Source organism: Vulpes lagopus, chromosome 7 (genome assembly GCF_018345385.1).
Source record: "Vulpes lagopus strain Blue_001 chromosome 7, ASM1834538v1, whole genome shotgun sequence".
NCBI classification, from domain to species: Eukaryota; Metazoa; Chordata; class Mammalia; order Carnivora; family Canidae; genus Vulpes; species Vulpes lagopus.
The window spans coordinates 16,712,484-16,728,004 of NC_054830.1; the positions used below are offsets into that span (position 1 = coordinate 16,712,484).

Consider the following 15,521-nt stretch of genomic DNA (forward strand, 5'->3'; position numbering starts at 1 on the left):
TCTCCCTCTGCCTATGTCTCTGCCTCTCTCTCTCTCTCACTGTGTGCCTATCATAAATAAATAAAATAAGATTTAAAAAAAAAAAAAAAAAAAAGGATTGGCATTTGGGAAGTGAAGAATTCAAGATTACCCTTCCTCTCTGACAAGAATATGATATGCAACATTCTCTGTTGTTTGCTAAAGGCAGGTCTTGATGTTTCCAGTAGTCACTGTGGCAGGGAGGACAAATTAGAATGCATGTCCAAATCCAACCAGGGCTCAGACTAGAAAGAAGGGACCTTCATGGAGATGAGGTGGCATCAAGAGCTGGTATGGAAGAAGGGCTGGGCAGGCCAGCTTGGGGAAGATCATGAAAGCAAGGGTATATGGAAGACTGTTGAAGAGAACCACAACTGAAGACTTGCTGAGTAATAGTATAGTCTTCTGAAAGGTACAACCCACAGCCAAACACAACAAGCTGTTCAAAGGATTCAAGTTATTGGGAAACACACACAAAAAAAGAGATTTAAATAAAAAAAAAATGTTGTAGACTAGTGTCTCTGTTCACACACAACAAAAAATAGACACAAAACAGTACCATCCCATTATAAAGAGAGAATGATTGATTGAGAACAAGAGAATGAGCAACAATGAAGCCTGCTGGTGGTCACCACTGGGATTACAGACAAAAACTGCACATGCACACGTGCCTATTTGTTGTTCTTCAAAAATTATTATTAAAAAAAATACTTCTAGCTTTTCAAGAAATTTATATAGTGTTACAGTAAAAAATATATAGCAATATAATTGTGAATGAAATCTCATTTATGACATCATCTAAAAATAAGAACTGTCTAAAAACAAGAGCCAGTTATGTACTTGGCAAAACTATACTATACAACTGACTGATGCTGATGGGAATCAGTGTGAAATATGTAAGCCCTGGCATCATGCTTTGGTTTTAGGTGCACTTGTACAGAGCCATGGCTCTCAAAGTATAGATCCATAGACCAGCAGCAGCAGCACCTGATAACTTGTTTGAAATTCAAATTCCAAGGCCTATCTCTAACCTACAGAGTGAGAGACTCTAGTGAAGTGGGATTAAAATGAGCCCTCCAGGTGATGCTGATTCACACTAAAGTCTGAGAACTTTCATACTTTCATTCATACTGAGAAAGTATTAATAAGGTCTCACCTATCTTGCTAAGGGAATATATTTCTTGCTCAAATCCCTTTCTGTTATTTTAACCTCAACTCCTGAACAAACACTAATCTATTCAATTGTGAAATAAGCTGGAAGATAATTTAAAGATGTTTTTTAAATTAGGTAGAATTCTGGAATTGCTTGTTTTGATATAATGTACCAACCACTGCAGTGGAGTGACCTGAAGAAAGCCAAACCTAGTTTGTAAGAAGTGGTAAAGAATCAACATATTTGGAATTTCAATATATCTAACTATATCTAAATATCATCTAAGATTTGCAAATACTCTAAAGTTGGCGAACAGCACAAATACTACTATTACAACTGCCACATTTACATTAACTATTTTAGTTTCTCTTGCTTCTGACATTAACAGGTTCAAAATATAAGAGGTTCAACAAAATTTTAATTTCTAAAGGGCTATATCAGTCACTATAGCTTCAAACTTAAGATTGCTGCTACATATGAGACATAAAGACCATAAAAATACCAGATCCTCTTTCATAAAATCATGACTGCAATTTTTAAAGTAACTTATAATTGGTTATTTTTGTTTGTTTTTTAAAGATTTTATTTATTCATGAGACACACAGAGAGAGGAAGAGACATAGAGGGAGAAGCAGGCTCAATGTGGGACTCAATCCCAGGATCAGGACCTGAGCCAAAGGCAGAGGCTCAACCACCGAGCCACCCAGGTGCCCCTATAATTGGTTATTGATACGAAATCCCATTCTCCCTGATTATGTGGAATTACACTGAATTTCACTAAACTTCCAACTCAGCACAACTTACCTATCTGATACAAATGCTAAATAAATATCAAGTAAATCAGTAGTTTCAAAATGTTATTTGATTTGAACCCCCATAAGAATTTATGTATACATCCCAATATATGTATATTTGTATATGTTAAATATACTACTGTAATAAATAGCATACATTATAAAATAACCTAATAAAAATTAAGTAAAGCTAAAATAAACATAAAGATCAGTTTTGATTTTTTTGCCCCGAGACCTCCAAGCATCCTTGATGCACGCACACCCCGCATCCTTGGACTCCTTCGACTCCCCTGAAAAGCTTACGTATGGCCCAGCAACCCTGCAAGCATTCTCGGACAGGGCAGCATCGCCAGCCACTCAAGTGGAAGCTATCAAATGCAGCAACCAAATTGCTGTCTCCTTCCTGCTGAGTTCCACACCTCTGACTTGGATCTTGTGATGCTGGCTTCTTCCCTTCACCCCATCACCTTCTGCTACCTCTCTCCTGCCAATGGGCAGTGGAGGACTGTGAGGCCAGCAGGTGCAAGAAGAGCATAAAAGCATGGACTGTTGTCAAGCAAACCTGGGTCTGTACCTGGGCTCTACCTCTAACTCAGCAGGTGACCCAGGGCAAGTCAGATAACATCTATAAAACTCATCATTAAAGGGGGGTGATAACAGTATCATTTCACCTGGTTACTATGATGATTAAATGAGATAAGCTATTATTAGAGTACCTAGCACAGTACCTACACAGCACAGGTGTTCAATAAATATTTTACTCACAATTACTACTTCTGGCAGCAGGGGGGAAAAAAAAGTCATCTGGACTTTGTTTCATCAGCCAATTCAGGAAGGAAGCAAGTTACAGTAGAAGCAGCTCTGGCAGTAGTTTGATAATGAGGGTTCTGTTGTGGTTGAGCCCCACACTGGGTATAGAGATTATTTTAAATTTTTTTTTTAAAAGGGGCAGCACCGGGTGGCCCTCAGCGGTGCTCAGCGTTTAGCGCCGCCTTCAGCCCAGGGCCTGATCCTGGAAAGCCAGGATCGAGTCCCACGTGGGGCTCCCTGCATGGAGCCTGCTTCTCCTTCTGCCTGTCTCTCTCTCTCTCTCTCACTGTCTCTCATGAATAAATAAATAAAATCTTAAAAAAAATTTTTAAAGGTTAAGAAAATGTTCAAAGACCTAAACTTAAGACCAAAAACTATAAAATTCTTAAAAGAAAACAGGGGGAGCCTGGGTGGCTCAGTTGGTTAGGCATCTGCCTTTGGCTCAGGTCATGCATGATCTTGGGGTCCAGGGACCCTGGGATCAAGTCCCACATCAGCTCCCTGCTCAGTGGGGAGCCTGCTTTTTCCTCTGCCCCTCCCCGCTGCTTGTGATCTCTTTCTCATTCTTTTTCTTGCAAATAAATAAAATCTTTAAAAAAAAAAAAGAAAGAAAGAAAGGACAGCCCTGGTGGCACAGCGGTTTAGCACTGCCTTCAGCCCAGGGTGTGATCCTGGAGACCCAGAATCGAGTCCCACATCGGGCTCCCTGAGTGGAGCCTGCTTCTTCCTCTGCCTGTGTCTCTGCCCCTCTCTCTGTCTCTATGAATAAATAAATTAAAAATCTTAAAAAAAAAAAATTCTAAAAAAAAAAAGAAAGAAAGAAAGAAAAGAAAACACAGGGCAGGGGGCGCTTGCCTGGCTCAGTAGGAATAGCATGTGAGTCTTGATCGTGAGCAGGGTTATGAGTTCAAGCCCTACACTGGGTACAGAAATTACTTAAAAAAAAAAAAAAAATAGGGCAGGGCAACCCCGGTGGCTCAGCGGTTTAGTGCCACCTACAGCCTAGGGCGTGATCCTGGAGACTCAGGATCAAGTCCCACATCAGGCTCCCTGCATGGAACCTGCTTCTCCCTCTGCCTGTGTCTCTGCCTCTCTCTCTCTCTCACTGTGTCTTTCATGAATGAATGAATGAATGAATGAATGAATGAATGAATAAATAAATAAATATTTTAAAAAAGAAAAAAACAAACTGGTTTCATAAAAAATTTTAAATTGTGTGCATCAAAAGATATAATCAACAGAATAAAAAGGCAGCACACAGAAAATATTTACAAATCAGGTATCTGATAAAGAGACTACTATCCAGCATACATAGAGAACTCCTAAAACTCAACAACAAAAAACAATCTGATGTAAAACTGGGCAAAAAACTTGAATAAACATTTCTCCAAAGATATACCAATGGCTAATAAGCACATGAAAAGATGCTCAATATCACTGACCATTAGGGAAATGCAAATCAAAACAATGAGATACCACCCCACACCCACTAGGATGGTTACCATCCAAAAACAAAATAAAAACAAAACAGAAAATAACAAGTATTGGCAAGGATGTGGAGAAATTGGAACCCTTGTGCATTGCTAGTGAGAATGTAAAATGGTACAGCCACTGTGGAAAGCAGTATGGTGGTGCTTCAAAAAATTAATCATAGAATTACTATATAATCAATTGCACTTATGTATGTATCCAAAACAGGAACTTGAACAAATATTCATACACCTATGTCCATAGCAGCATTATTCACAATAGCCAAAAGGTATAAACAACCCAAATGTCCACCAATGGATAGATAAATGAATAAACATAATGCAACACATAAATTTCACAGACTATTATTCAGCTTTAAAATGGAAGTAAATGCTAATACATGCTATGATACAGATGAACCATGAGGACATCATGCTAAATGAAACATGCCAGTCACAAAAAGACGAATACTGTATGATTCCACTCACATGAGGTACTTAGTGTAGACAAAAACATAGAGACAGGAAGTAGAATGGTGGTTGCCAGGGGCTGAGGGAAGGAGGGGATAGGGAGTTAGTGTTTAATGGGTAAGGAGTTTCAGTGTTGCAAGATGAAAAGAGAAATAAAGAAGAATGGGAATGACAGCTGCACATTATGAACGTATTTAATACTACTCAACTGTACACTTAAAATGATTAAGATGGTAAGTTTTATGTATATTTACCACAGCAGAAAAATTAAACAACAATAACAAAGAATGAGTACACAGGAAGGGATGGGGGAAGACAGGGGGAGGAGAGATTCAAGTGTATCAGAAAAAAAGGAAATAGGATGGGAACAAATATTTGGCTACAATATAATCACAGTAACATTCAGAACAGGGATGAAATGTGTTATATATTTTATGGTATAATCTGAAAAAGCAAAATAACTAGCCATTAAACAGAATATTAGTAATCTTAACACAGAAAGCACAAGTCATAGAATTCTGAATACAAACCTGACTCTGAGCTCCCTAACAATCAACACAAAGAGGGAAACATTATTGACATAGTTCATGTTATACGTTAAGACAAAATCAAACCAGTGGCTTAGAAGAGGCACAGTCAGTTTTAAATTGTGTGCATCAAAAGATACAATCAACAGAATAAAAAGACAGCACACAGAAAATTATTTACAAATCAGGTATCTGATAAAGAGACTACTATCCAGCATACTTAGAGAACTCTTAAAACTCAACAGCAACAAAAAACAATCTGATGTAAAACTGGGCAAAAAAAGGAAATAGGGAACTTCACTTTCTTCACTCCAGGCACTGAAGGTGAAGAAATTTCTAATTGGCCTCACAGACTTTCTTGGGGGCTTCTCACATAGATCTCAATGCAAGCTGATGGGGCCATGCAAAGTCAGTTTATCAAAAAGCTGGAAAAGGGGCCATTATGTTGCTTCCTAATGATCTGACTTCACCCAAAGACAAAATATGGCTTGCAATGTGTGCATTAAAACACCTTCCAGCACAGTCTGATGAATGTGTTTTCTCACAGATGAACTTAGGATTGGCATTTGGGGGATCCCTGGGTGGCGCAGCAGTTTGGCGCCTGCCTTTGGCCCAGGGCGCGATCCTGGAGACTCGGGATCGAATCCCACGTCAGGCTCCCGGTGCATGGAGCCTGCTTCTCCCTCTGCCTATGTCTCTGCCTCTCTCTCTCTCTCACTGTGTGCCTATCATAAATAAATAAAATAAGATTTAAAAAAAAAAAAAAGGATTGGCATTTGGGAAGTGAAGAATTCAAGATTACCCTTCCTCTCTGACAAGAATATGATATGCAACATTCTCTGTTGTTTGCTAAAGGCAGGTCTTGATGTTTCCAGTAGTCACTGTGGCAGGGAGGACAAATTAGAATGCATGTCCAAATCCAACCAGGGCTCAGACTAGAAAGAAGGGACCTTCATGGAGATGAGGTGGCATCAAGAGCTGGTATGGAAGAAGGGCTGGGCAGGCCAGCTTGGGGAAGATCATGAAAGCAAGGGTATATGGAAGACTGTTGAAGAGAACCACAACTGAAGACTTGCTGAGTAATAGTATAGTCTTCTGAAAGGTACAACCCACAGCCAAACACAACAAGCTGTTCAAAGGATTCAAGTTATTGGGAAACACACACAAAAAAAGAGATTTAAATAAAAAAAAAATGTTGTAGACTAGTGTCTCTGTTCACACACAACAAAAAATAGACACAAAACAGTACCATCCCATTATAAAGAGAGAATGATTGATTGAGAACAAGAGAATGAGCAACAATGAAGCCTGCTGGTGGTCACCACTGGGATTACAGACAAAAACTGCACATGCACACGTGCCTATTTGTTGTTCTTCAAAAATTATTATTAAAAAAAATACTTCTAGCTTTTCAAGAAATTTATATAGTGTTACAGTAAAAAATATATAGCAATATAATTGTGAATGAAATCTCATTTATGACATCATCTAAAAATAAGAACTGTCTAAAAACAAGAGCCAGTTATGTACTTGGCAAAACTATACTATACAACTGACTGATGCTGATGGGAATCAGTGTGAAATATGTAAGCCCTGGCATCATGCTTTGGTTTTAGGTGCACTTGTACAGAGCCATGGCTCTCAAAGTATAGATCCATAGACCAGCAGCAGCAGCACCTGATAACTTGTTTGAAATTCAAATTCCAAGGCCTATCTCTAACCTACAGAGTGAGAGACTCTAGTGAAGTGGGATTAAAATGAGCCCTCCAGGTGATGCTGATTCACACTAAAGTCTGAGAACTTTCATACTTTCATTCATACTGAGAAAGTATTAATAAGGTCTCACCTATCTTGCTAAGGGAATATATTTCTTGCTCAAATCCCTTTCTGTTATTTTAACCTCAACTCCTGAACAAACACTAATCTATTCAATTGTGAAATAAGCTGGAAGATAATTTAAAGATGTTTTTTAAATTAGGTAGAATTCTGGAATTGCTTGTTTTGATATAATGTACCAACCACTGCAGTGGAGTGACCTGAAGAAAGCCAAACCTAGTTTGTAAGAAGTGGTAAAGAATCAACATATTTGGAATTTCAATATATCTAACTATATCTAAATATCATCTAAGATTTGCAAATACTCTAAAGTTGGCGAACAGCACAAATACTACTATTACAACTGCCACATTTACATTAACTATTTTAGTTTCTCTTGCTTCTGACATTAACAGGTTCAAAATATAAGAGGTTCAACAAAATTTTAATTTCTAAAGGGCTATATCAGTCACTATAGCTTCAAACTTAAGATTGCTGCTACATATGAGACATAAAGACCATAAAAATACCAGATCCTCTTTCATAAAATCATGACTGCAATTTTTAAAGTAACTTATAATTGGTTATTTTTGTTTGTTTTTTAAAGATTTTATTTATTCATGAGACACACAGAGAGAGGAAGAGACATAGAGGGAGAAGCAGGCTCAATGTGGGACTCAATCCCAGGATCAGGACCTGAGCCAAAGGCAGAGGCTCAACCACCGAGCCACCCAGGTGCCCCTATAATTGGTTATTGATACGAAATCCCATTCTCCCTGATTATGTGGAATTACACTGAATTTCACTAAACTTCCAACTCAGCACAACTTACCTATCTGATACAAATGCTAAATAAATATCAAGTAAATCAGTAGTTTCAAAATGTTATTTGATTTGAACCCCCATAAGAATTTATGTATACATCCCAATATATGTATATTTGTATATGTTAAATATACTACTGTAATAAATAGCATACATTATAAAATAACCTAATAAAAATTAAGTAAAGCTAAAATAAACATAAAGATCAGTTTTGATTTTTTTGCCCCGAGACCTCCAAGCATCCTTGATGCACGCACACCCCGCATCCTTGGACTCCTTCGACTCCCCTGAAAAGCTTACGTATGGCCCAGCAACCCTGCAAGCATTCTCGGACAGGGCAGCATCGCCAGCCACTCAAGTGGAAGCTATCAAATGCAGCAACCAAATTGCTGTCTCCTTCCTGCTGAGTTCCACACCTCTGACTTGGATCTTGTGATGCTGGCTTCTTCCCTTCACCCCATCACCTTCTGCTACCTCTCTCCTGCCAATGGGCAGTGGAGGACTGTGAGGCCAGCAGGTGCAAGAAGAGCATAAAAGCATGGACTGTTGTCAAGCAAACCTGGGTCTGTACCTGGGCTCTACCTCTAACTCAGCAGGTGACCCAGGGCAAGTCAGATAACATCTATAAAACTCATCATTAAAGGGGGGTGATAACAGTATCATTTCACCTGGTTACTATGATGATTAAATGAGATAAGCTATTATTAGAGTACCTAGCACAGTACCTACACAGCACAGGTGTTCAATAAATATTTTACTCACAATTACTACTTCTGGCAGCAGGGGGGAAAAAAAAGTCATCTGGACTTTGTTTCATCAGCCAATTCAGGAAGGAAGCAAGTTACAGTAGAAGCAGCTCTGGCAGTAGTTTGGCAGATCTGGTTTGAAGGCCTGATCCACCACTTATAAAGTGGGTTACTCAGGAAACCCAACTTCTGTATAAGGGGCAGTCATCTCATCTGTTCAAATGGAAGTGACGACATAAGCCATATACAAAGTACCTGTCAGGGGATCCCTGGGTGGCTCAGCGGTTCAGTGCCTGCCTTCAGCCCAGGGTGTGATCCTGGAGACCCGGGATCAAGCCTGACATCGGGCTCCCTGCATGGAGCCTGCTTCTCCCTCTGCCTGTGTCTCTGCCTCTCTCTCTCTCTCTCTCTGCCTCTCATGAATAAATAAATAAAATCTTTAAAAAAAAAAAAACAAAAAACAAAAAAAACCCAAAGTACCTGTCAGAGCCAATATAACTAACCTTGGCCACAGTAAATGGCTACCAACGGTGAGGGTAAACATACAGCACATAAACCTAAGTGTCATTCCAGGGTCCTCAGGACAGATTCATAAGCATGACTAGATAACAAGGGAGTAAGCATCCCTAAAGACTGCCACCAAATGTTAATAAATGCATGAGTACTGACCCCATAGGCATGGTTTGCTTTTTGCAACTGGACAGTTTACTTGCTCACACATGACCTCGGGCTATTCATCATCTTTCTGCTTTCATCTTCTAATCATAAACTAGGAGTAGATTTTTTACCTACCTCACAACAGTAAACTGTATGATGGGAATGGAGAAGGGGGCAAATCAAAGATTACAAAGCACATGGAGACCTCAGGAGAGGCACTGTTTTTGCACAATAGGAAAAGAGAGGTCTCAACCACCAGATTAGTTCAAAATAGATGAGAATTCTTTCAATCTATGGCCAAAAAAATGAATATGAAGATACATTTACATATATTTTGTTTGTTTTACATCATATGCCTCGTGGGAATGCTGCAAATGTGTAAAACACCTAAAGCCAAAACTATATTAACATGCACTTAAAAAGGTACAGGTCACAGGGGCCTGGGTGGCTCAGTCAGTTGAGTGGCTGACTCTTGATACCAGCTCAGGCCTTGATCTCAGGGTCATGAGTTCAAGCCCCCGGTTGGGCTCCAAGCTGGGCGTGGAGCCTACTTGAAAAAAGAACAGATACACGTCAGATGGTAACCACTCTTATGATAAGCATAATATACTGAGAAGTTGAATCACAGCTGTACACCTGAAAATAATGTAACGTAACTATGCTCCAAAAAAAAAATTTTTTTTTAAATGGCACCATTTAAAAAAAGATTACAAAGGGTAAAGAAACAGCTGGTCAGTTAGGCAGCACTCGGGAACACAAACCAGACGTTCCTGATCCTAGCTCCAATCTTTAGCAGGATATCCTGAGACTGCAGCACACCAGTAAGACACGGTATAGTCAGGCTTCCAAAGAGAAACACTACACTAGCATCACTAAGAAAACCTTCCCTAGGTCTTCTTCACGAGAACGGTTACAAAATCCCCGGAAAGACTATCATCACGGAGCCACAGAAGGTGGGAAAGCAAGGAGCCCAACAGAGGGGCAGCTCCTGCCAGGGCCCCCGCAGGGGCCCTCCGCCCCCTCCCGCCGACAGCATTTCCACCTGTGCAACTTTCTGCGCTTCTAATGGTCCAAGCTCCCTGCAACTGATGCCACCGTGACGTTATAATCCCGCATGATACACTGAGACAATAAACACGAGGCAACACAGTAAACACAGGCAACGTGAGCGAGCAAAGTTTGGGCTTGGGCAAAACACAAAACTAGAAGCCAAGCAAAACCCAGCAAAGCAGCTACGTGTTGCCTCAAAACCAGACACGGCCCCAGGGAGGCAGGAGTGGACAGCATGCTCCCCCCGCACCGTGGAAACCCAGACAGCCCCAAAGCAGGTTCTAGAAGCGCCGCTTCCCCGGCACGGCGCGACCCCCTCCCCCGGGGCCAGGAGCTGGGTGGGGACGCGGGCGCGCGGGCGGGGGCGCGGCCCGGGTGGGGGTGGGGATGGGGGTGGGGGTGGGGTGGGGACGCGGCGGCCCGGCCCCCTCTCGCGGCTGCGGTCTCCCGGCCCGCACGGCTGCTGGACAGCGCCCACGCCCGCGCGCCCGTAGCCCCGGCGGCCCCCAGCCCCGACCTCCCGGGGCCGCGCGGCCGGAGGCCCGAGCCCAGGCTGGCGGAAGGCGCTGTAGGGACACGCGCGGCGGTACCTGTGGCGGCAGCAAGCAGCTCCCGGGCGGCGGCGGCGGCGGCGGCGGCGGCGGCGGCGGCGGTGGTGGCGGCGGCGGCGGCGGCGGCGGCGGCGGGGGCGGGGCGCGGCGTGCGCGCTCCCGGCCCGCGGTCCGGTGCGTGGTGCCCGCCCTCCTCTCCCGGCTGCCGGGCGCCCGCGCAGCTCTCCGCCCCTTCACCTCTCACCTCCTACCTTTCCCCTCCCGCCCTCACCGCCCCCCGCACGTGTTCCAGCGGTGCGCACATGCGTAGTCGAGCCCCGCCCGCGGCTCCCGCCCGCCCCCTGGCGGATGCCCGTCCCGCTCCCCGGAGGGAGGGAGAGCGACGGTCCCGGGCGGGGACGGGAGGGCGGCGGGGCGGGGCTTGAAGATGCGGCAAGGCCCTGAGGACCGCACCGGGATCCACAGCACTTCGCGGAGAGGTATCAAGGGCGTGCACAAGATGCCTAGGTCCCCGTTGAAAACAGCAAAAAATTAAAAGTGACAATACAGATAGAGGCACGACAAATACAGATGGGTCGATAAACCTTGTCCATAAAAGGAGTTTCCTCGCAGTCTTTTTAAAGGATGAGTTTCATGAATACTTAACTGATGTTGAAACTCGTGCTTGAAAGATGGTGCAAAGTGAGCTGTAACGTACGATCTCATTTTTTATTGAAAGACATCCACGGAGAAGGTGGGGTCTGGGTGCTGCGGCTGTGTAGTGGGTGGATATGTCTGGATGGCGGGCTTAGGGTGCTGTTTCCCATTCGCCGACGGGCATTTAGCCGTTTTTACACGGCCCGTGTCACAGCCGCGTCCGCTGAGCGTTTACTCTGTGCCGGGTGCCGAGCGGAGCACTCATCGGCGAGCAAGTCTCCTTACTGAGCCTAACACAGGGGAACGGAGGAGGCTTCGCCCGCGCTGCGGCACAGGTCCTGGCCCGCCCAGCGCTGGCCACCCCGGGATGCTGCCCGGGGCCCGCGCGGGGATCCCGATCGCATCCCTCTCGCTCTCGCGGGGCCGGGTCTCGAGTATACGGATCAGCCCCACCTACCCCAGGGCAGACCCTAATCCTGCCCTCAGGGACAGCAGCTCTCGGACGGCTTAAGATGTAGATCTAGCATAATGCAAGGTTGGACTCAGGAGCGGCTCTTCTGCCGGTGTAGCCCCCTGGCCCCTTCTAAGGTTTCTTCAGAGTCATACCCCCTCCTTCACACCCATTCATTTCCACTGGACTCAGGACCACCTGTCCAATGCCACCCACGTTTTGCCTCCCTCCCTCCCCATCACACTATTGTCACAGGGAAATTAAACAAGAGTGGAGACAACTGACCTTGGTCTAAAGTGACGTTTACGATTTTGCTCTGTATTTGGGATTGGCTTCTGGTTTTATTTTTTAAAGATTTTATTTATTTATTCATGAGAGACATAGAGAGGCAGACATAGGCAGAGGGAGAAGCAGGCTCCATGCAGGGAGCCCGACACGGGACTTGCTCCCCGGACTCCAGAATCACACCCTAGGCCAAAGGCAGGGTTAGGGTTAGGGTTAGCGCTAAACCGCTGAGCCACCCAGGGATCCCCTGGCCTCTGGTTTTAGATGGTAATTTGGAGAGGACACCTGAGTCCTGAGGATAATTTGGAGAGGACACCTGAGTGTTTGGAGTGTCCACCTGAGCCACCCAGGGATCCCCTGGCCTCTGGTTTTAGATGGTAATTTGGAGAGGACACCTGAGTCCTGATGGTAATTTGGAGAGGACACCTGAGTGTAACGTGAGTAATATCATTACAGTTGATTATTCCCTGTTCCCTTTCTGTGAAGGGATCATACACACAGGCATGCCCATTGTCAAGTGACAGTGGTGCCTCCAGGCAGGGTGAGTGCACTTCCCTCTCTAGTGTCATCTTTGGTCACATGTCTTGCTTTGGCCAACAGTCATGAGTGAACATGACTTGTACGGGCCTGGTAGAAGCTCTAAGAGCCATTGCTTGGGAGAATGAGGCTCTCATTCTCTCCCTTAGTAAAAAAATAATAATAAAAAATAAAAAATAAATTGAATGGATAACTATTTCAGAAATAAATAGTACTAAAACTGGCACAACAAAGTTATAATATATACAGACCAATAACAAAGAAATATTTTTAAACTACATCAAAAAACTACTTGACCTTAAAAAAAAAAAAAAAAAAAAAAAAAAAAAAAAAAAAACTACTTGACCTTGACCAACGCAAGCCCTAATCTGGGATAAAAAACACTAAGAATTTCAATGTATATAAAATATAGTGAATTCCTCAACATGGTTTATGAGGCATATATTGCTATTTTTTTAAAGATTTTTTTATTTATTTGAGGGAGGAGGGGTAGGGGAAGAGGGGAGAGAATCCTTAAGGAGACTCCCTGCCAAGTGCAGAGTCTGACATGGGGCTTGAACCCAAGACTCTGAGATCATGACCTGAGCTGAAACCAAGAGTCAGATGTTCAACCAACTGAGCTATCCAGGTACCCCAAGGCATATGTTGTCCTAATGCTCAAGCAGCCAAGCTCAAAGAGATAAGCAAAAAACTACAGCTCATTTTTGCTTACAAATACAGATTGCATAATATCTCAATAATATTAATTTAAAAATCTTAGCAAGCCTAACATAAATAGCAGGTTATAGAAAATACAACAAATACCAGTAAGACAAGGCTATAAAAAGAATCCAGGGCTCACACAGCAGAGAAATGCTCTCAAATCATCCACAGGAAAAATAGTGCCGATATTTCAATAAGGCTGAGAAAGTACAGAATTCACTAATAATTACTTATTAAACTATAAAAGGGGGGACAGGAGATTGAGGAAAATTTTTGTTAAGATTTTTATTCATTTATTTGAAAGAGAGAATAAAATGAGCGGTGGAGAGGGGCAGAGGGAGAGAGAGAGAGCAGCAGACTTCCCAGGGAGTAAGAAGCCCGATACAACACTCCATCCCAGGACCCAGGGATCACGACCTGAGCTGAAGGCAGACACTTAACTGCCTGAGCCACCCAGGCCTAAAGAGCATTTCTTTTTCCTTTCCCTTTCCAAAGTTATTTCACTGACTTGATAATTAATGTATTTTAAAAGAATTACTCTAAAAAATGCTTCCTATTCCCTTAAAAACAGAAATGAAGACAGTAAATACCTTCACACCACTCTTAACAAATTTCAAAATGCTGACTAAAGTTATTCGGGGGTAAATAAACTATTGGAGCTACATCAAACTAAACAAACTTCTGCATAGCAAAGAAAGTCATTAACAAAATGAAAACGCAACTGACCAAATAGAAGAAATTTGCAAATGATATGTGATAAGGGGTTAATATCTAAAATACATAAAAAGCTCCTGCAACTCAACACTGAAGAAAAAAAAAAGTCCAATTAAAAAATGGGCAGTGGACCTTAAATAGACATTTTTCAAAGAAGACATCCAGATGGCAACAGCCACATGAAAAGATGCTCACCATCACTCATCATCAGGGAAATGCGAATCAAAACCACAATGAGCTATCACTTCATACTTGTCAGAATGGCTAGAATCAAAAACACAAATAACAAGTATCAGAGAAGATGTGGAGAAAAAAGGAATTCTCATGCACTATTGATGAGATGGTAAACTGGTACAGCTCCTGTGGAAGATATGGAGGTTCCTCAAAAAATTAAAAATAGAAATACTACATGACCAGTAATTCTACTTGTGGGTATTTACCCAAAGAAAACAATACTAATTTGAAAAGATAATGCACCCCTATGTTTATTGCAGCACTATTTACAACAGCTAAGATATGGAAGCAACTCAAGTATCCCATTAATAGATGAATGGATAAAGAAGATCCCACACACACATAGACACACACACACAGGAATATCACTCAGCTATAAAGAAGAATGAACTGGGCACCTGGGTGGCTCAGTTGGTTAAGTGTCTGCCTTCGGCTCAGGTTGTGATCCCAGAGTCCTGGGATCAAGCCTCACAACAGGCTCTCTGCTTAGTGAAGAGTCACCTCCTTCCTCTCCTCCTGCCCCTATCCCCTGCTCATACTCTCTCTCAAATAAATAAAAACTTTAATAAAAGAGAGAGAGAACTGTTGCCATTGGTGACAACATGGATGGACCTAGAGGGTATTATACTAAGTGAAATAACTCAGAGAAAGACAAATAACATGATTTCACTTACGTATGGAATATAAAAACAAATAAAAAACAGAAAGATACATAAATCCAGAGAAGGTGGTCCCTCGACAGGAGGGGGGTAGGAGGATAGGCAAAATAGGTGGAGGGGATCAAGAGGTACAAACTTTCAGTTATAAAATAAGTAAGTCACAGGGATGCAAAATACATCATAGGAAATATAGTCAATAATATTGTAATAACTTTGCATGGTGACAGATGAAAATTACCATTACTTGTATGGTGGTGAGCATTTCATAATGTATATAACTGTCGAATCACTATGTTGTACACCTGAAACTAGTAAGTCAAGCCTGTGTGGCTTGGTCGGTTGGACATCTGCCTTCAGCTTGGGTCATGATCCCACCGTCCTGGGATCAAGCCCTGCATCGGGCTCCCTGCTTAGTGG

The 15,521-nt window shown here is 42.7% G+C and overlaps 1 protein-coding gene across 2 annotated transcripts in view; it reads right to left on the bottom strand.

Moving 5' to 3' along the window:
- Positions 1-11,056, bottom strand: part of LOC121494817 (SREBF chaperone) — a 73,669-nt gene extending 62,613 nt beyond the window's left edge. For both annotated transcript variants that reach the window (XM_041761772.1, XM_041761771.1), the window contains exon 1: positions 10,926-11,056. The gene's annotated coding sequence lies outside the window, so the exon portion shown is untranslated. The remainder of the gene's footprint in view (positions 1-10,925) is intronic.
- Between the last annotated feature and the right edge of the window lie 4,465 nt (positions 11,057-15,521).